Genomic DNA, 23,577 nt, shown 5'->3' with positions numbered 1-23,577 from the left:
AAGATGCAGTAACATATATGTATAGGTCAACAATTAAATTGCGAGTTCTACTTTTATTTTCTCACTGACTTTTACTAAAGAGGTATTTTGAAGCTATATTTTCTTCCGTCGGCAAAATTATTTTTAGTTCTTATACACCCTTCGAAGTGATTTAGAACCTGCGAGATAAATTATCAGTGTGGACTGTTTTAGGATGGACAACATAAACAAGTTGTCGAAACTGGTTTAAAAGAAGATAAACATCATGTTAAGAAAAATGAGCTTAAAAGGCAGGACATTGATCAGAATTACTAGAGATTTGATTTTAACTGTAACAAAATGTTTTGTTATTTCATTGATTTCTTTTTTGAGTTTTCGAAAAATTCTTCTTAAATAAATCATAATTTATCACTAATTTTAAACCGTGTTTCCCCAAAAATAAGACCTAATCAAAAAAAAAAAAAAAAAAACCCTGGCTTAATTTTTTTAAGCATTCCTAATACATACTTCAAAGCCAGAGTAATGTTAGTCACATAATCGCTGCTTGTAATAAATACTTTTCCTAAGAAAAACTATAAAATTCAAATTATACACTACAAGATGTTGCTCCCTCCCCGAAAAAAAATAAATAAATGGAATCATCCGGCATAGAACGCTCTCTCCATCAACCGTTCCGTATTATACAAAAAAGTGTATAATTCAGCTAACTCGATAAATTCCCTTCTTGTTTTTGAGAGAGAAAAAAAACATGGACCCAGAAAATACTTTTATTTTCCCAACAGTTTTTTTTAATTAATTTTTTTAAATGTCCGATTTTTCAAACAAAGCTTGGTCTTTATGACGTCACAAATTATGACTTTGCCGCATCTTTCTACTACGTTTCCACGTTATGATAATCATTCCGCGAATTAAAATTGCGCTCTACGCTTGCTACCGACCATATCGTTGCCAATACGCGTGAGTAAAGATGCGAATTAAATATTTTGGACCGTGAATGGTAACACTGAATGGAATTTCATCATTTGTGATGTCATCGGCAGAGGCGTTAAACGATGAAAGAGCACCGATTTAAGTAATTTTTTAAAATGCTAAACTTAAAGAAATTATTTAAAAAATGGTCAGATTCTATGTTTTTAAGCATGCTCTTTCCGAAAAAAATACTTTTAAAATTTTGGAAACGACCCCATTAAGGATTGCATCACTTTCCCCCTCTAGCTCTTTTTCTTTTTTTTTAACACGCTTTTATTAGCTTCATTTGTATATTTGTGAGTAACTCTCCTTTGGACTAAGAGCCAGTGGCTTATTACTGTTAGTACATTCCACCACTTTATGAGCCTTCGTAGCCGAGCGGTCTAAGGCGCGGGTCTTTGCTGACGTTCACATCCGGGAATCATTGGGCGTGCATTCTAATCCGTTTACACCGTGATTAAATTTATAACCTTGCAAATAAATTTCTTCTCACTTTTTGTGATCGGTTTCTTTTAAAATTTGGAATGCAACCTCAGACCCGATGACAATGCAATATTCTATAATCGAATTAATTTATTAACGATAAGTTATTAGTTTATTCTAATTAACACGCTTTTATTAGCTTAACTTGTATGTTTGTGGGTATGTTTGTGGGTCCAACTTTCCTTTGGACAAATAGCCAGTGGCTTATTAGAATTACTTACAACGTACAAATAAGAGCTGCGAAGTGTAACAATGTTTGCACATGAATTTACTAGAAAGCATTCAAAATATCCGATGCAAATAATGCAATAGAATACTAAGATACATTCCATTATAATAAAATAATAGTTTAAAAAACTAAAAAAAAAAAAAAACCGCTTTAGTAGCAAAATGAACTAAAAAGTTAAAAATAATCTTTGGATGACAAGTATATAAAATAATTGACCAAACACTTAATTTTAGTGTAATAGAAAAAAGCGTGGGGGCTTCTATCAGTTGTCCTAAATTTCTTCCACTTGTTATCCATGCAAAAATGTAAATAGGCAGCCCTACGCTTTTTTTTTATTGCAGTAAAATTAAGTGTTTGGTCAATTACTTTATATACTTGTCATCCAAAGACTATTTTTAACTTTTTAGTTCATTTTGCTATTAAAGCGTGTTTTTCTAGTTTTTTAAACTATCATTTTTATTTTCATTTTATTCATAGAGGCATTTATCTACCGACATAATCAATTTTTTTAAATTTAAAGAAAAAAAATCCTTTTTTTTTTGTAAGCGGTCGAAATTCCGGCTGCGCCCCCGGCGAGAGCCACTCCTGCCAACTCTTTGGTACACTACTGGCCTTATTAAATAACAACAAGATATGAGTTTTATTCTTGAACGAGCGTTACCCGCACGACTTTGCACGTAGTAGAAAATAAAAAAGGTCATTTGGTTCGCCTATATATCTACAGTTAACGTCTCTACAATGCGATAAACATTTTTCTTTCTTTTCCAGATCTGTACATACTTTTAGCAGATTTGAAAACTTGGAGTGTAGCTTTACAGAAACCAGCAGAATATTTAGAAATATTTCAAAAGGAAAAGAAGTTTCTCTTCCTTGCTTAAAAAGCAAAACAAGACATTTTCCCAAAATTAAACACTAAGGAAAGAACGTTATAATAGCAATATATTTTAATAATTTAATGAACATGATTCCAAAAAAACTAAAAAAATAAAAGCAAATGACTTTTGCTTAACATTTCAAATATTTCAATGTAAATCGTTTTAATAGAGAAATGGATATGGATCACAAAAATATGTACGTTTTTAACGTACGTTACTCGATGTAGCATTGAAATCATATGAAAAGTGCCACAACCTTACTGCTACGAGACGTCACTGATCTGTTCTTTTCACTGAGACAATTGTAACTCGTAGTGACTTTCGTGACATGTTGTGACATCAGAAAGTCTGAGTCACAATATTCTGCAAATATCAAAATTTTAAGTATAGGGTAATTTTTGTTCTGAAATAAATTTTTTGACATCTCTATATATCTACATATATTACAACGTTTTTTTTTTTTAAAAAAAAAAGGTCTTCGCTGCGCATTGTGTGTTTTATGGCTAGAGGCAAAATAAGTTGAAAAAAATGTTCTCTCAAAATTAAATTCGATTTAAAAAGGTTATGAAACAAATTTAAATGTTGATGATCTGTTTTTAGGGTTTGAAGTCGAATAAAAATAACGTTCTATCAACAAATATGTGCAGCAAAAGAGATATTCACATAGTAATAAAACCTTTCATTCAAACTTACTATACACTGATTGTAAAGGTTAGATTATGCATAAATGATAGCACAATAACGTGAGAAAAATTGTTTTTTTTTTTCAGCACTAAAATAGAAAACTTTATACCCTGTGCTAAAATGTAAGTAAACATTAAAACAAAGTATGAAAAACACTAACTGTTAATAAAACGAGCTGATGTGTACATCACATGACTTCCTTTTACTCCAATTTAATGTCATTTCCCCATTACTGGCAATTTTAATGTGATTCAATACTTTACCCTCTAAATGTAACCAACAGTGGCCAAATTGAAACAGATTAAAAAAAAAATAAATTGCCAAATTTGTCGGGCGATCAAAAGACTGGCGATATATCGCCAAGTGTCCGCCAAATTATAACATCACTTGAGTTTACATCGAAATTAACAATGATTTCCCCCCAAAAGGGGCAAAAGACCCCTTTAGAAACACCCGAATTCAACCAAAAGGAGAGGTGCACAACTAGACTCCACTAGGAGTCTACGTACCAAATTTCAACTTTCTAGGACTTACCGTTCTTGAGTTATGCGACATACATACGCACATACATACGTACATATAGACGTCACGAGAAAATTCGTTGTAATTAACTCGGAAATCGTCATTATGGATCTTTCTTATTTCTAAACGTTCTTAGGCATTTATCCACGTGTGGTCGAGTCGAAAAAAAATTAACATTCATTCGGGGATGAGTAAAACGGAAATTAAAGTCTATTTTTGAGTGAAATTTTTTTCGCAAATACAATACTTCCTTTTCTGTAAAAGGAAGTAAAAATGCTTACACGTTTTCCAGGGACACAAAGAACTCCTTTTTCAAAGCAAAAAAAAAAAAAGTGAGCTTATGAATGAAAAGTTGAAAATGGTTGGATGTCTTTTCATCCACAAGTTACTTCTTTTGCATTGCAAAAGGGGTTCCTTGTTACCCTTAACCACGTGACTGCTACTCTGCACAAACTTGTGAATTTCATATGTTCAATTTTCACAGAGTGGTTTTCCACAAAGAATGTCACACTTTTTGGGGAGATATGTGAAATTTTGACAGTTTGTGAAAAAAAAGGTGTCAAGAAATGTGATATCACGCGTTTTTATAAGAATATGTTAATAAAAAAAATAACGTGCCATGAGACAAAGGGGGGGTGAGGATGTAGTGAAGTATGACACTTTGTGACAAAAGGAGCCAAAAATGCGGGAAAAGTGAGATATCATTTGTTCAAAGTCACATTAAAATGTTTATTTGTAATTATAAAATTAAAACAGGAATTGAATTTATCAAAAAGCTCGTAACCGTGAAACACAGGTCTGAAATCGCCCTTTGATGTTACACAACATTTACTTTAAAATAAGGGAGGAGGGGGGGATACTTTCACACCATTTCAGTTTTAGATTTAAAAATAATTCTATGTGGTTTAATGGCGCTTGACTTGAATTTCAGTTCCAACTGTCTGACATTAAATAGTACTTAACTTTTCAAGTTCTCGGAGACCATTATCCAAAAACTAATATCTTTGTAGATAGCTTAGTCTGCCATCAAAGAGACTATCTTTTCTCTCACATTTCTTCACCAAACTAATGTAAAACCTGTTTAAACGTCATTAGAACACATGGGAACGTAGCGTGGTAATAGTTAATAGTTATATCGTTTTCGTCTTAAATTGAGCGAAAAAGCAACTACGTGAAACTTAGGTTAATAAAAGCTGTTAGAAATTTTATGGATCAAAACATTTAAGATTAATAGTACGTTTTTCAACAGTAGTAGGGGAATCTGTTCACAGAGTGAAATAGTTAAGATGACTTAAGTTTTTCTTTAAATAAGTTTAGTTTTTTTTGAAAATGCGGATGTTTTCCTCAGTCAAAAGGACTACTTTTAGTCACTGAAATTGATAGAATCAACAAAAAACATAGATCTAGAAAATATTTTTATTTTCCCAACATATGTTTTTTAATTAATTTTTTTAAATGTCCAATTTTTCAAACAAGGCGTGGTCTTGATGACGTCACAAATGATGCGTTTTGGCGCATCTTTCTACCACGGTTTCACGTTATAATAATCAACAAGTGAATTAAAATTGCTCTCTAACCTTGTTATCAACAATATCGCTGCCAATACAAGTAAGTAAAGATGCGAATTAAAAATTTTGGTCTGTGAATGGCAACACTGAATGGCATTTCATCATTTGTGATGTCATTGGCAGAAGCATAAATAATGAAAGCGCACCGATTTAAGTAATTATTTAAAAATATTAAACTTAAACAAATTATTTTAAAAATGGTCATATCCCATGTTTTTAAGCATGCTCTTTCAGAAACAAATACTTTTAAAATTTCGGAAACGACCCCATTACAGTACATAGCGAATTAACAGTGTATTCTACAATAAAACTTGCTTTAAAATATTTTTTCTTATTTTTGGCACTCAATTTGTGGTTTCCAAAAAAATTTGTACTTACTTTTTTTCCTCTCTGTGAGGGGGGGAGGAGGGGGTATAGTAAAAGATAAGTATTTTGTAATGAAATATTTTCTTTTAGATTTTAAAAATATTTTTGATCAACGAACGAGTAAATAAAATATGAATGAATTAATGAACATATAAGGAAAATATAAACTAATAAGTAAACAAAATTAAATACACGAGGAAAAATAAATGAGTAAAGTAAATAGTGAGTGAAAAGGAAAATAAGTGAATGAATGAATAAGTAAGTGAGTTATCAAAAAAGGAATGCAAATGAATTAATTAATAAATGAAATGAGAAGTGATTGAATGAGTAAACGAAATGAACTGTTACACTTTTCTCCATCTACTTTGCCCGCATGCACTTGACTAATTGTATAAAATATTTTACATACAAAAAAGTTTAATATAACTTAATAAATACTGCATCGAATATTGGTAGGTCTTAATTAATATTTAAAATGTTAATAACAAGAACTTTATACTTTTATAATAGCAAAAATAATTTTTACTATCAACCAAATATTACAATTTGAGCATCAATTTTTCAAAATCCTTGAATTATCATATGTTTTGATTTTCAGAGGTAATTTTTTCCTGACTGGATTAAACTACATGTGTTACTACACAGTTAAAATATTACCTGATAGGTGGCGATAAATGCAGATTAAATATTTCTCCAATTCACTTTGCCCATCTATTTCCGTTAGCTCTACACTTCCTACGTCAAAAATGGGCGGTGTGCAGTTACAATTTCTTATTTTTAAGGGGGTCCGGGACACAGAAATCGCCACATTTTGCATTTTTTTTTAAAATCATTTTAAAAACTACTCCGTTTTCTTCTGCTTAAAAGGACGCCTAATCTTGTTTCTATATTAATTAGAACGACAGATATAATCATTTTTTTTGCATGCATTTAACTGATATTGCATTTGACCTTAAAACTTTAGACGCGTTTTTCTGTATGTTGCAATTTTTCCCGATTTCTTGCATTCAAACTCTTATAAGTCAGGAACCGATAAAGGTAAAGTAATGAAATTTGGAGTATATCTTTTTCAAATCGTTATCTTATACTCTTATACTTTTATTTGACAAATTTAAAATAAAAACGTTTTCTGCAAAAAATATGATTTAAAAAAAAGTATTTTGGAATTTTTCGAAATTTTTCTTGAAATATTTTTTTATTTGTATTGAATTAATATTTTTTAACTCGCGGAATAAAAATTAAAGCTTAGATATTTCTGCATAATATTTTGAAAAAAAATTAAAAATTGACCAAAAAAATATTTTGAGTTATAGCAATTTGAAGAAACCCCATTAAAAAAAACAAATTAAATTTAAATAAAATTAAAAAAAATATTTATGTTATGATTTTGCTTATTAAATAGATGGTGAATTAGTGCAAAAAATTTCGTAACTCTAAAGTACTTAATAAAAATACTTTCAAAATGTGTCCCAACCCCCTTAAATTGCGTCTATCTACTAAGAACTTTTTGCTTTCACTAATCCTAAACACACACACACGGTACAGATTTGATCTTCAAAATATTTTGAATTTAGGTAACACACAGGAATAAAATTTCTACTTGCGCATAAAGAATAATTTATTGAAGCTTTTGATTGACAGAGCAAAGGAAAAACGTTTAAAATTTTATGGAAAATGGGTCTTTTCCCCATACCTTTTCAGTTTTTATCTTTTTCAGTCTTAAAAAATTCAAATGTTTATTGAGCAGACAAAATAATCCTAGCTGTATCTTAACTAAGAAAAAAAATCACTTTTATCACAGCATTTTTATACATTCAGGCTTAAATCGATCTGTCAAACGTGTAATTCATGTATTATAATACGAAACTTCTTAATACAAGTTTCTAAAAAATATGTAATTTTTAGAAAAAAAAAAGGTGAAAGATTTCTTCAAATCAGTTGTATCTTTGACGCTTGCAGAATTTCCAAGCTAATCTACTGCTTTATCAACGACTGATTACTAAAACCAAATAACTGCCAATTAAAAAAAAGGTCTCACTTTTGTTGAAAATTTTTGTTTGAAAGAAAACAAATACTTCCAATTAACTACAGTTGGGAAATAGTAGTTTAATCATGTTCGAAACAAATTTTCACGTTCGTCAAAAAACTTGAAAATACATTGATGTGTTGATTTTTCTCCAGAAGCAGTATGGAAAAAAATCGTAAAAACATGCGATAAAAAAGAAACTTTTATGATTTCGTTTTTTACATTCTGAACTCACTACACCCGTACGTTTTCGTCTTCACGCCACGCTCTTGTTCCTTCTGCGCCTGACTGAGGCACGTTTACAACAGAATTGTATATGATAACGAGGAAAATAGATTATAAATAACAAGAAAGTTAAGCGATATTCGAGATCCGCTTTTAATTGTTGCCAAAAACAATGAAAAATAATAGTAATTATATAGTTAAGTTTGTTAATAAAAGTTAAAAAACTAATTTCAAGGCTGAAATGAAGCAATGTGGATTACGGTTTTAAGCTGGTCACTTACCTTGAATCGAAGAAATCGAAAACCTGCATTATTTGTAAAGTTTAAAATGCCCAAAACTCACTGATAAATGTTTGCTTAAAAGCTTGACAATAATTTGTTAAACTTATTAACAAGACTAACTTCATAATAATTATTTTTTTATGGTTTTTGGCAACAATTAAAAAGTAGAAGTACTTTATCTGCATAGTTACTATCATTTTTCATTGTTTTTGGCAGCAAATAAGAAGCAGAAGTATTTTACCTTCATCACTGTTTTCGGCAACAATTGGAAAACAACTACGTCACTTCCATCACACAAAAAGCTTACAGATCCGAATTTCAAAGCGCTCGTATAAAAAGTTTCACTTGAAAAACTAAATTGCAGTTTTTACTTGTCGCGTTCATCTTGCGATATACTCTAATTATTAGAAGTAAAAATGAAAATCAAAGCAGCCATAAAGTTCAAATTTTGAATGCTCTCTACCATCACAACCGATTAAAACTAAGTAAACCCAACAATTAAAAAAAAAAGAAAAAAAAAGCAAATTTAAGTACCTGCATGATTCGAACGGAATTTTTCGCCATCCCATGTGATATAACTCTGTCATCAAGTCAGGGAAGTTATGTGTCTCTCGAATCAGACAGAATGACACGTCATATCTGGACGAACGCCTTCTTCTTCCCCCTAGTCATTCGGCGCTGGAAAGACAGGCCCCCACGCAGACTTGGCATCGGAGCCATATAAAGGTAAATTACATCTGGCAACGATTTCTGAGAGAAAAACTCCTTCACGTGGGAAAAGACGTCACTAACCCCGGTAGAATTAAAACATACTTACTGGAAGAAATCAAATGAGCGATTAAAATCTGGGGTAAAAGAGCTAATCTCTCGCATTAGGAAGGAACTTTGCCAGATTGTGGTAAATGTGGAACTGAGAGTAAAGAAATCCGACTGAAAATAAGCAAACATTTAACGTTTTTTTTCCACTCTTTTTAGACTCAAAGAACCAAGTTTTCATTTTCAATTTAATAAGGGTGCAGAGCTTGAAATAGCTCAACTAATATAGGAGTACCTGGACGAGCAAGCCTCGCTCGGCTTTAAAAGAGTTCTTTTGTCAATTCGTGCTTTTGTAAGCTTCGATTCTTTTTCAAATATACTTGAAAAGCATCACGCTAACAAAATATTAATATTATCGCCAGTCTTTGGATATGCTTTCGAGAAATGAGAGAATCACATGTAAACGCCTCATCAGCATTATAATAATTTCAGCTATAAGAAGCCTATTACTGAATATAGGCCTCCCCTCCCCCACAGACATCCACCTAGAGCTTCTCTGAGCTTTCTCACCAGGACCTTTGAGCTGGTTGTGTATAAATATTTAACGCGCGGTATTGCAAAGAAAAAAAAAAAGTAGTTTCTTAGACCAAATATGGCGAAAATAAATATGAAAAAATTGCATGGATTGAAAATGGGCCGCGACCTTCTTGTAACACTGGAAGTATCAAAAGAAATAGATTCTGAATGCAATTAAATCAACATTTTGCTTTGAACTATCTGTTACATTTTTGTTTCTACTATATAACTTTCCTGTCACTACCCACACATCCACAAGAATTGCTCGTTTAAAGGTATAAGCTATGTCCACATTAACCGTATACCTATTGAGGAAAACGTACAAGATTCACTCCCCAGTGTCAATTTTTTACACATGCCTGCGTAGTCATGCGATATATTAGGGAGAAAATAAGTGCAACTGTAGCTATCTGAAGACTATTTGCTCACACAAAATTAATAAGAGAAGTAAAGAAAATACAAAATATTGTATTTTAAAGTTTTGTGAATAGTTTTACTGGTAGCAGCACAGTGCAAAAGATAGTATTTCAAAAGGTCGTTGATATGCCCCAGGGTCAGTTAACGCATCGATTAAACAAAGGCTTATGTATAACCCAGAGGATTCAAGGGGTTGAAAGCATTTTTGAAAGACTAACATGCTTTTTTACGCACATCGGGGATCCAGTTTAAGCTCCTAGAATGGGAATATAATTAATCGAGACCTTCTCCACACTTTTCCTTTTGATTTCTGATGTATCCGATAGGCCTGGGCCTTATCTAGAGAGGGCTAGGGAAGGACGACTCTGTCGAGGGCAGGTTAATGGCAGGCCTCTGCAGAAATGAGTTTTTGAGATATTGGAAGAAATGTGTGTTGGATTCAATACTAACAATAGGGAAATGTTGAAATAAGACATTTTTTCGCGCCTTTTTTCAGCGGAAACCAAATAAGCAAGATTGTACAACTAAGCTAATGTACAATAGATGACAAAATTGCAAAAAAAATGAAAAATTTACAATTCCTGACCTTTACCCACACCCGGCAGAACTGCTCCCTCCCGATAAGGAAAATATCTTTCTGATAGTAAAGCTGAAAAGACTGTGTCTCGGGATATCTGGATCTCTGCTACGCTCATAGGGCCTAGACCGTTCAGAGAATTTACATGAAATGTGGCACAGAATTAGGGGGGTGAGCACTTCGATGCGATTTTTCGAAAATTGTATTTTGTTCTTTTTCTATTCAAATTTTAAGCCCATTTTACGAAACGAATTACCATGGACAAGGACGAGTAAATTACCATAATAAGAGCGAGCAAATTAACACAGCGAATTGGCGAGGAATTCATCATTCATTATTTAAAAATATACAGTCGAACCAAATGATCTTTTTAATTTTCTACTACGGGCAAAGCCGCGCTGGGTACCGCTAGTCAAAATAAAACCAAAAGACTAGCATTCTAAACAACGGATAAAACGACAAATGTGGGGTGGCTCTGATAACCTGTTGCCTGATTTAGATATTTCATGTTCTTCAGAAGCTCATCGGAAAAGGAAATTTATTGGTGTAAATTGGGACTACCGTCGCAATACTGTTATGCACGGTAGCGAAACGCAAAGTAGTGCAACATAAAAACACTTCCTTTTTCCAAACTTCTCACGAAAACATGCTCATGCATTTGTGAAATTGTGTGAAACGTGACTTTCCCATACACCGTGAAAAAGTTTAAATTCAGGAAAAGGCCTCCCTCAGGCCTGACATTTCCAAATTTTATCGAGAGGGGGGGGGGGTATGGCACAAAGCGTATACAGTCAATGCATTTTATAAGGAAACTTAGCTGAATGACCCGACTTCGTTCTGGTTGAAAAATCATCCATCTTAAATAAATATTATGTGTTTACTGATTATTTTAAAATATCATGCCGCAAAACCTTTTTTTATTTTGAATTTATGACACTTAAAAACAAATTGATTCACCTCATTTCCTGATTAGGAGAGAGCAATTTGTAATTGCTCACGGGTAAGGCAATGTACCAGCATGAAGCGTTGTACTGCGTAAAGTTGTACGTTTGACCTTCTGGTTTCTTGATGACTTTTCTGTACAATTTAATCGGAACTTAATCGGAAAGGGAAATCTGTAGGGATCATTGGAAGGAAAGGATAATGAGCCAACTGATCTGCTGCTGGTCCTGTAAGGAGAATACTCAAAATCATATTATTCCATAAAATTTTACTTGAAGTCTAATTCCATTGCATAGATTAGGATTGCACTGAATAATATATCGTCGCCTCAGAGCAACAGTAAGACATCTAATCTCAGAAATAATACTAAGATATCCTAATGTTGCTCAGAGGCGACGATATAGCCTATGGCACTCTGTAATTATGTAGCTTATGCATAGTTTTTCAAATAGTTGCTTTGATTTCCAAGATTAACCATGACATATTAACATACAAATCCGCTCTCTCTCTTTTGTTAAATATTATTGTGGTAAACATTCATCAACTACATAAATTATGTTTTCTAGAATATTTAGGAACTTTATTTTATATTAGTAAACCACGAAGAAGCGAAATTTTCTGTAAAATACGATTAGGCAATTTGGATATGACTCTCTTGCAATAACTGTGGCTACACAGTTGTTTGTACACACCTGTTGATAACGCTTTATCCTGTAAGGTTTTCTGATGCTAATAACATGATGAAATCGTGAATTTTCAATACCTTAACATGGAATATTAAGGAGTTCGTCTTTTTGGTTTTCATGGCCCTATTTAGTGCGCCCACCTTACTTCACTGGGAGGTAATTGTCATTAGTTGTTAGGGCTGCCAAAAATTTTGTTTTCCTCCAAAAAAAAAAAAGGTTTCAATAGGGTTCTTTGGATATTCATGAAAATCTTGGATTTTGGCTTTTTTTTTTTGATGAAAATGATACATTTACTAAATGCTTTATTGGAGGGCAATGCCGTAACCAGAAAATTTCAGGGAGGGTTTAAAAAGTTTCATGCGGAGTTTTGAGCTATTTATGATAATGTTCAAGTTGTCGGGTTATTTATTATAAAAGCGTTTTATGCAACTAATATACATATGAAAAAACATTTGAGTTTTGGAACAATATTTTCTGGAAATTTTTAAATATAAACGAACATTTGAATGTCAAACCGAATTTTTCGAGGGGGGGGGGGTGAACTCTAAGACCCCCCCCCCCCCCTTTGTAAACAAACTTGCTTTATTGCTAAAACGTCAGATTTTCCTTAAAATATTTTTGGCTTAGCATCCTAAAATGGAAAGAACCAAAAAAAAAAAAAAAATCTTCCTCACTGTAACCTTGTAAGTAATTTTTTTCTTTATTCGTTAAATCGTAATTTCCATCAATCTGTATAAGTGTCAGTAAATTATCATTATTATTTTGCAGCCAACGTTTTTACACGATGTTAAAAAGAAATTGTTTCAGAGAAGTAATTAATGAGAATCAATTGAGGTATTTTTTTCTATAGCTTTTTACTTTGTCATTTTTAAGATTAATAAATCGATCAACTGCAACCGTAACGATTACAGAAATAAAAATTAACAAATTTTAAAAAACTGTTAGTAACATGATCTTAAGTTATTTTGCCCAGATCTGCGAAAATTTGTTATCTCAGTTTCAGATTTTGAAAAAAATAAAATAAATAAAAAAGATAACTTTGCTAGTTGTTAGCTTAAATGATAGCCCACACCCTTCTCTGAAAGAAATGCTTTAACTTTTAATTATAAAGAAGCGAATAGTTTTAAAACTTTTCTTCTTGGCAACCAACGCACATTATTATGGAGCAGAAAATCTGTGTGTGGGGAGGGGGGGGGGGGCTGCCTATTTTCTCAGAAAATTAACACCGACTTACGGTGACTTTCACTTTTACGCACCTGCGTCCCCCAGCAGCGATATTTAAGATTAATAGCTACAATACGTGTAAATGTTTTCAGAAGCGGTTTTTAATGAGATGTAACTTTTAAAAAATTTCCTTTTTGAAGGTTATAATTCTTTCGAAGTGATTAAAATAAAGTTTCAACGTGCAGTTGAAGTTACGTGCACGCAATGACACTATAGCTATGTAAATGGAAGTAATCGTAATGATTTTCTTCCCTTCTTTTGGTTACTTCATCGAGCAAAAACCACAAGCAATTACTCCTCCATTTTTTTGTGCTTATGCGTTTCAAGCAATCCTTTTTCCTTTAGAAAGTATTTCCCTCTCAATCGTTTCACAATAAAACACAATATAAGTAACATTTGGGGATAAAATGCCCCATCTGAATTTAAGCCCAAATTCCCCATGCTTTGCAAGATTTTTTTAAAATCTTTATTTTGATCAGTTGTTTGCTACCGAGCTTTTTTCATTCTTTAATTATGTTATTATTTTCAAGAAAGCAGTCATAAAAATGCTCATTATTTTATTCAAGAAAATTAGATAAATAAAAGGTGTTTGCCCCAATATACGGAATTATTTTTGATTTTTTTTTTAAATCTTAAGCTTGAACTTGAGATGCTGTAGTTGGGAGATATCACGGATTACACTAATAGTAGACGAAAGCTTGTCGCGTGATTTTGAAGGGAGCGAGTGGGAAGGGGTTAAATATTCGTTTGCAGTACAAAATCAACTTAATGGTTTTGTAAACATGATTTTTAAGCTTTAATGAAAAGTTATATTTTAATATTTTCTTTTTTTCCCATATTTTACGAATTTTCGGTCTAAAAAGAAATTTTATGTGGCTTCTTATAAAGCGAGCGAAACTTTCGTTGAATAGGGAATTAACTTTATCAGTTAAAGTAGAAAGTCATTCAAAGGGATTATTATTTTTTTTAAATTTGAAAAGTATAACTTCCAACGTACTTACATGAGTTGACGCACTAGTCCTTTGTTACTTATTTTTTGTTCCACGTTTGCACCAAACACCGTATTAGAAATACACCGCCAGCTACAGTCATTCCAGACGAGGACTGCAGTTTTCGTGCTTATTAGCACTTATCAGCCTGGCTTAGGAAGTGGACTGAGCTGGAGGTGGAAAACCCTCTTAAGGAAGCCAAGAATCTAGCTAATATAGAATTAGCACAGATCAAACGAGTGACCGAAGCAATGGTTCGGTTCAACTAGAAGATTGAATGCAAGGCATTGTATTTTCAGTAAGTTACCGCCCTATAGCCAAGGCTAAGGCAGAAATACATGAAATACACCTCCAGCTCAGTCATTTCAGTTGAGGACTGCCGCTTCGTGCTTATGAGCACTTATCAGCCCGGCTTAGAAAAGTGACTATTAGAGTCAAACCTCGCGCGATATAAGGTCCCTTATCTTAGTCCCGACTCATTGAATAGGAAATTTTATGTTACAGATTAATCGGAAAACATGATCACATGGTCACGTTTTTAAACTCCGTAATTGCTTATAAGGTCCCTTTTGAGTGACTTTATTTAAGTTTGTTTCAGTGACCGCCACTGGTTCAATAGCAAGAATTTTTCTATAGCACACGATCGTTTTTCAGTTAAAAGTAATTTCTCTACCAACGTTGTGTAAATTGCAGAGAATGCAGAAGTCAGTGAAACTAGTGACTATGACACTACTAGAGAGTGATTTGCTGACATACGCAGAAGCTTTCAGAGAATACTTTTTAATAAAAAATGAAAGAGCTAAAGAAAATTTCAAAACTTACAAAACTTAGAAAACAATAAGCAAACCCGTGAATGTATTGTATTATGGATTAGTTTAGGGTTAATTTTGCATTGGTATTTTGCTTGAGTATATTCGTACGCGACTTCATTCCGGAATTTAAAAAAAAAAAAAAACTGAAATATATCTTAATTTCTTATTGATTTCATTCATTTAATTAATTTTATTTGTTTCTACAGTGCCGGCAAATTTTTTTTGCATTTGATTGGAAATATAAAACCTTACGTTCAAACTTCTTGTCATGATTTTAGTGGCATGATCCCTAGTGATTTGATCGAATGCCGAATATTCCGTCACAACCTAGGCCGGTGAATGTTTGGTATTCGGCCAAATCAGTAGGGGGCATGCCAATAAAATCATGATAAGAAGTTTGCATGTAAAGTTTTTAATTGCCAACCAAATGAAAAGATTCTTTTTTGCCGGCATTGTACAAACTTAAAAAAATATAAATAAATAAACTGATGATTTTAGAGCTAGAAAGTTTAACAAAGAGTTATACAGTCGAGTCCCGACTTACGCGAGGGATGCGTTCCAAGATTCCTCGCGCAAGTCGAAATTTCGCGTTGTAAAAAAATATATGTATACCAATTTTTTAAAAGCACACCAAATTCTTTTAGACACTTATAAACACCCCTCAAACTGCTTTAAAACATTCCTTAACTATACACTACAGTTTCTTAAATAAAGAACTGAATTTTTACTATAGTTAAAAAAATAAAACTTTTATTCAACATGAAATATTTTAAGATGCACAAAATGAATGATCTATGGGAGGGATAGACATAAAATAAAAAAACACGGTACGCAAAGTATATAGTAAATAATAAAATGCTGCACTATAATAGTACTGTACAGTAGATACAGTAATAATATTTATGAGTTTAAAAATGAAGATAATGATGATTTATGCTCCATTATCAGATCGTTATTTTTATCCAATGCATTTTTTTAATACGGTTGCTTCGCCTTTTCTTTTATAACGTTTCAATTTCGGGCAACAGTCCCTCTTTTTTATCTCTTTAATCCACAATACAAGAGCAGCTTCTGTTTTTTTTTTTATCTTTTGAATATCTTTTTGTTTTGACTTTTAATTGTACGAATGGAAGATTCAGAAACTTTCTTTCCATCTTCACAAACTTTAGATAAAGTTGCCACTGAGGTGCTAGAAATTTCATCAACTTTAATATTTATAATGAAAAAAAAAAATGAATAAATGAAAGATGCTGAGTGTTTTTTTTTATTTTTTTGATGCACTAACAACGCGATGCGTAGATTAGTTAGGTGTGAGAACTTTCGCTGTCAGTAAGGTTTAAAGGGATGTAAAAACATTTACGAAATCAATATTTTGTAGCCAATAACGAAGCCGATACTTCCTTCCAAAAAATTCGTGTTGTGGACGAAAAATTCACGTTAGCTCTAAAATTCGTTACTCGGGAAAATTTGCGTTGTAGTCGTTTCGCGAAAGTCTAATCGCGTTGTAGCGGGAGTCGACTGTACTATTTATGTACAATGCGTATGAATTGATTATAAGATCATCCCGCTTATAAGGTAAGTTTCGCGAAGTCCTGAGGGGTGATCTTATATCGAGGTCAGACTACAGATAGATCTTCTTATTCTGCTTCAACAAAATGAAAGAATTTCCTTAAAGTTTGATGTTTATTATTAAAGACATCAAATTAATCACAAAAGTCACCCAAATAAGAACAATGTTCTTAATATTCTATGAGCGAGAGTCATATCAGATTAATTAAGACACATCGACTACTTTAAATTGCACCTTTTATTACAAATAATTTTTTCTTACTAGCTAATTGGATTATTTAAAACGCATAGTTTAAATTTTACTCAAACCATGTGAAATTAATTGTACTCATTCCTCATTCTAAAGATTTTGAACGATTTTTAAAAATCTCTCGCGAAACAATGCATAAATCAAAATAATTCCGGCAACGGGAAAAATAATTTATAAATAAATGAAATTAAGCTTATCGAATTATGCGAGGAATAATCCATCACTTGGAAGTATTCTTGCAATTGTAAAACTAAGAGCAAAAATGTTTAGGGAAGTTCTGCTGAAATCTTTTAATGAGTTCTTTTCATTTCTTTGAATGTACACTCTATTAAATAAAACAATAAACATAAAGTTTATTTCTAAATTGAGAACAGTCTTGGTGTTAAGTGAAATCTGATAAAATTAACAAAGGTATGCGCATTATGTGAGAGATAAAAAACTTTTAACGTTCCAATGAAATTTTCGTGACTGTTTAAAAAAATAAAAACATCAATTTAAGCACTTTAGTTTTAATCGTATTTCATTTGAGACTGTTGTTAATTAAAAACAGAATATTAATTATAGTTTTTTAATTAACAACTGTTAAAAGTATTCCGCTTCTTTTACTAAAGTATAACGATATTTAAAAAAGTGACTATAGGAAGGACTAAAAATGTAGGACTAAAAAAATGACTAGGGAAATGTTTGCAAAGAACTAAAAGATAAAATTTGTTTAGAAAATCAAAAGATAGTCATTGCAGTTAAAATGCGTCAGTGCAGAGGTCTAAAACTAAGTGAATCTTCCTAAAGGAGTGTTGCATACCCACTCAGAAAGAGACAGAACTTCGGTTAGTGACAAATTATTTTGAATATTTTAATGTTTACTTTGTTGTAAGGTTTCCATATGATATTTTCTTAAAGGCTCTCTTTTATTAGCCAGTTTACGTTGAAAAAGTTTTTTAATAGAATATATATTTAAGAGATTTTTCTGTTTACATGAAAAGAGATTTTTTCTGAAATTATGTTTTTTGAAACTTTTGCGGATAAAATGTTCATATGACTTAAGTTAAAGCTAAAATGTAATCATAACTGATGTTACACATTTGAGGTTTCCGTAAAGTTAAGTTTGCTTCTTTAGTTGACCACGTGCTTTTTTTTAGACTCTAGCACCATATGTCAACGATCAGGGAAAAACACGAACTCTAGTTTCTACATCAGACAACTTTTCGTAATAAGAGAGAAAAATGAATAAACTATAACATTGAAAAATTGCATACATATATTCGTATGATACAATAGATGTAACTGAAACAAAAGTAAAAAATAAAGTTATTTTAAATGCCTTTTGAAGTTTGAGCAATGAATGCTGTCAGATTTTTCTTGAATTTTTCTGTGACTGAAAGAAAACATTTGGTACAAAATGATCCATGTACATTTAAATGAAGTAAGACGTCCTTAGAAACATTGAACGGGAATTGAGTAAAACTCGTATATTTTCTGAAAACAGTTATTGGACAAAATAATTACAACCAGAAAAACGAAAAAAATATTCGACTTCCATATAGCCCAGGAATTGCCAAATATAATTTTATTAAAGTAACTAAAGTGAAGGACTAAGAGTCTTGTTTCGAAGTCCATGACCTTATACTTTTATGTGTTGGACCCCCTCCCCCTCAGAGAAATGCCATATTTATCTTTATTTCAAACCTTCAAAGTGGCGATCACACTATACACATTTAGGATTTTGTATTTTAACTGATTTCTTTTCCTTTTATGATAATTTTTGTATACATTTATTTCAGCATCAAAATACCTATTTAGTTTTGCCCGACTTTTTTAGAAATTGCCGTAATTTCAAGTGAGAAACGTAACCTAAGGAAGTAGTAATATTCCAAAATTTTCTCCAATAGTTATGCACAATGATAAATTCAATTCAATAGTTATTTTCCAACAAAGTTATCTCATGCTTCTGCACCGGAGTCGAACCATCCGATGACTTCGGATGGTTCGACTCCGGTGCAAAGTGCATAATATTTATGGCAAATATTGCTTGGGGTTTTCAATGTTTTAATACGTCGACATTGCTTTTAAGCAATGAAAACGTTACAATAAGAAATAACGGCGTCAAATAGCACAAATTGCAGATTGCTGCAGACACGTGTTTCGGCGTTACAAGGAACGCCTTTTTCAATGCAAAAGAAACAAACTTATGGATGAGTCCGACAAAAGCCTTGTAACGCCGAAACAGTAGCCTTGTAACACAGTCTGTAGTAAACTGCAATTTGTGAAATTTGACGCTGTTAATTTTTATTTTACTTCTTTTGAACAAAGGTATTCATTAACTTCATGAAAATGTTGTTTTTAATTGATTGAACGAAAACATTAAGGTACTATTTTTTTTTTTTTTTTGATAAGTTTTCATCCGGAAATCTGACATTTGTATACCACATTAAAAAATAGATCTTGCAAGCAGTCAAAAAGTAAAAGCGTAATTACTTGAATGATCTAGAAATCAGTCAGGTGATTTTGTATCTCATTTCACTAAATATTAGGCGCTGACAAAGAGTTTCTGTCAGTAGTCGAATGACTTTATGAGTTAAAAGATAGATTGACAGTACTCGGAGGGCAATTCAAAGTTGGTTTATGTTCTGTGCTAGTACACGTATTACATCTGTTTCATTTCAGCTAATTAGATTTCATTTTGTTCGGATATCGCCTACGTGCGAATGCACACATTGATCTAGTTCCTCAACTTCTCAAGAATCTGAAAATCTTTTAAGTAGGTACCCACGCCAAATGTTAAACTCAGATAAATCACGAAATTGTCAAATAAGATAAAAGAAACAATGCTAATTAAATTTTATTGTCGCCTAATTTGTGTACTTTTGGGCAGGAAAGTAAGGGTCGATAAAACTATTCATCAATAAGAGCGAACAAGCGCTGCTTTCATGTTCACGAAATGTGGATCGTAAAAGATTTATCTCCCAAAGCAGCATTTCCCGCCGATCTCGGTTCTCGAATCGCTGTTTTCTCCGATCACTAAAATGACAGTAAAAGACAGTTTTCAAGGGATTCGGCAGTGGGATCACGTATGAAATTATAATCAACTTTGGTGAGAAACTAACATAAATGTATGTTGCTCATACGTGCCGAGATCAATTGTTCCTCACATTGTGCCGAAACTAATTTATGGAGTACGTTTCTTTTACAGGTTTATGAATGTTGCTTCATGGTGATGGTGTAATGGGGAGATTTTGGAATGAGTTTTGGGTAAAATAAAATGGACATATTAATCTGTGAAACTGAAATAATTGTTTTTGTGAAACTTATTTTAGAGGGACATGTATGATTGCAATTTTATAAGTTCAGTCGATTGCATTTTTGTTTAAAACAAACTCTGCTAAAAATGTCTGGTTAAAATGAAAAAAAAAAAAAGTATCGTAGAATTAGTTAACTTAGTGACATAGCAAAACTTTACACACAATCTAGATAATTGATAGAATAAGGTCGACTTTGGGAAATTTTTCTGGTTTTCGGTGTCAAGTAAAAGAAATTTATTTTTGTCAATACTCTTTTTTTTTTTCTTTCAAGTTGCCATTTTATGCAAAAAAAAAAAAAAAACCAAGAAAAATAAGACTTGCACACGATCAAATAGCTTAGTATGAAAACATGTCAGGATAACTCAAAGAAAATCATCGATAACTTATTCGTTTAAAAATACACTAATCTTCTTACGCATCAGTTTAAAATTATAAATAAGTATCAAAATTAAATTTCTGAACTTCTACTCTTGTGTTAAAGCCATAAATTTAATCCAGTCAATCAAATAAGAAAAAAGGTGGGAAAATAGTGGTTTATTACCTAAGCTTCTTTGTAGTTCGATACGTATGGATACATACATTTCAATGATACTGCAATTTATAATCCTTTCTTAAGTTTTTTCAAAACGAAAGTCAAAAAATTTAGTGCATTAGTAATTTAATCTCAAAAAAAAAGTAAAATTGTATAATGTTTTACTTATTTGTTTCGCCACAATGTCGACCAGAGTTGAAGGGGAAAAAAGCCTTTGTCGAAGCTAAAGGAAGTGTTAGCTTGCTTTGAATATTAAGGTAAATTTAACTTGCATTATGCATAAAAGCGAATTCATTTCAATATGTATAAGCAGATTCTATGCATGTCGAAATGAATTAACTTCACAAAATGTATTTATTTAAAATGAGCATTATGGTTTCAAGTGAACAAAATGGTGCCGTAAACTGCAAATATTAGGAATTTCGTTTAGAAATATGCTCAAAAGGATTTAAACTCAGATAATTGCAATGAATAATTTATGATGTTTAAACTGTGTTGTGAACAAACTAAATCTGATCCATAAATTCTTAACTTAATTCGATTATAATTGAGAAATCAAATTTCATATTTGATTGTTTCATAATATTATATCCGAGTATGCAATGGAAAATATAAGCTTTTGATATCAAATACTCTCATAAATTTGCCGTTATTTAATTTGCAGAAAAGAGGGGCGGGGGGGATGGTTTGTTTAGAATTGCGTTGATACTTACACTGAAAAAACAAATATCAAATAAAACATCCCTAATTTCAAGCTTGGCGAGAAATCAAAGAGCCTATTTTTCGACGTCAAAAATCATTAAAAAAAAAAAAAAAAACGTGTATGCAGAAATTGTGATTTTGTAGAATCCTCTTTTTACACTGCGTAAAAAGTGAACTTCAACGATTTTTTTTGGCTTTTGTTTGGAGAAAAGATGACTGGAAAATGTTAGGACAACTTAATCTACCGGAATACATGACTTCGTGTGTTATCGGGAGAGTTTCTGGGTTCAAATCTCGGCTCGGGCATGGATGTGCTTTCTCTCTCCTTACTTTGTGTGAATGTGTTGTTATTCTTTGAATGGTTGTCAACTCTATAAACGTCATAGCATTTGTGTACTGTGTATGTCGGATTTCACACCAAATTATGGTACAGTTGAAAAAGTAAAGCAGCGCGTCGCGAATAGCCTGATTAGCAGGCACAAGACAACAACAACAAATAAATGAAGTAAAAGTTGTAGTAATAAGAAGAAGCACTGTTGGAGGGACAAGAAGACTAGCGCAAAACTGGAACTGAGTGTAAGAAACTGGGAATGTGAGCAGTTAACCATGAAAAGTTCGTCAAGTATTACCACAACAAAGGATGTCTGATAGATCTTGTTATGAACTTTGACTCAGCCTTTTGCTGAGACGTCATAAGGACTGCACTGATATGGCTTTCTTGAAGGTAATGATGGTAAAACTCTGATGTTGTTTCCACCATAATGTGTTTCCTTGTTTTGTAATCGCTTCTTGAGTTTAAAGAAAAGCCAGAAGTTATAGGGGATCACATCAGGAGAGTAAGCAACCTGTTAAATTAGTGCACACTTTATCAGTCAAACTCGGTTAACGACTGTCGTTATTGAAGAATAGGAAAAAAAATCATACATGCGCACAAAGGCTTAAGTTTAGCTTATGCAAGCTCGCTTGATTCATAACTATCAGGTTTTTACCAAAAAAAAAAAAAAAAAGTCAGATACTTTTACACAGCTTTCGTGTGTATATATATATATGTTACGGCCAAAGGCCGAAATGATTATGGTAGATTTCAGGTTGACAAGTAGATGACACATCTGTCACTTCCAATGTGACGGCGTGGCGTGCAAGTGATAGAAGTTAGAATGGAGATTGCCCCAGGGCCGCCGAGAGCCAAGTCGAGCCCCTTGTCAGTATCGTCACCTGGCACCCCTCTTCACAACACCAGACAAATTTATACCACTTTGATTCCGAGTTGGGCCCCCTAGTTTCGGACTAGGCTGACATCATGGCATCTCGTCGGGCTCAGAGGGTGCTACCACGTCCCTGTGAAGGTCTTGTCAACGGTTATTCAAAACTTCGATCTCGTTTTACTTCCTGTTAGTTCTTCGACTGAGCTATGAGTATGTATTTCTCTTATTTGCACTTCCATATGTGAATACTTTCAGTTGAAATCATATTCGATAGCTAATAATTGTCATTCAAGTATTGTCTAAGCAATTTTTGGTCATTTTGCACCCCCCTCCCCCACCTTGTAAGGAAAAATATACTTACGCTATACTCCTTTCCCCTTTTGCTTACATAAGATTTTACGACATTTTGTACGTCACAGGATGCTCTTTCCCCACGTTTTTTGTTTTGCTTGTAACTGCTTGTATTTGCCTTGTAATTGTTTCGTCATTTAATGCTTACCTTAGAATTTTTGTGGTCCCTCACATCTTGTCAGAGAAAATAAGCAGCCCTCGGGATCTTTCCTTTCTCCTTACATAATACTTAACTGACGCAGCTGAGGTTAAGTCTAAGGCAGTGTTTCTCAAACTTTCAGTGCTTGCGACACAAATTTTAAATAGTATAATTTTTATCCCGAAACCAAACCTAATGACAAGTAAGGAATTTGTTGTGAGCTCCCCTCTTCAGACTTCTATTTAAAATCGATTCTATTTAAGATCCCTCTCCCACTCTTACCCCCCAATAACGGTAGATGGATGATCATTAGTTTCTATTTCTCTACAAACTTCAAAAAAATC

General features: G+C 32.5%; 1 protein-coding gene across 2 annotated transcripts in view; it reads right to left on the bottom strand.

The window, feature by feature from the left end:
• LOC129217526 (transmembrane protein 272-like) overlaps nt 1-8,879 on the bottom strand; it is a 61,056-nt gene extending 52,177 nt beyond the window's left edge. The window contains exon 1 of one of the 2 annotated variants that reach the window (XM_054851841.1): nt 8,742-8,879. The gene's annotated coding sequence lies outside the window, so the exon portion shown is untranslated. Of the gene's footprint in view, nt 1-8,448; nt 8,680-8,741 lie in introns of those variants that run through there. The other variant, XM_054851842.1, reaches the window with a different exon arrangement.
• Between the last annotated feature and the right edge of the window lie 14,698 nt (nt 8,880-23,577).

The sequence above is a fragment of the Uloborus diversus genome, chromosome 2, assembly GCF_026930045.1.
Source record: "Uloborus diversus isolate 005 chromosome 2, Udiv.v.3.1, whole genome shotgun sequence".
NCBI classification, from domain to species: Eukaryota; Metazoa; Arthropoda; class Arachnida; order Araneae; family Uloboridae; genus Uloborus; species Uloborus diversus.
Note: the sequence above shows the minus strand (reverse complement) of the source record. Positions and strands in the feature narration are given on the sequence as shown.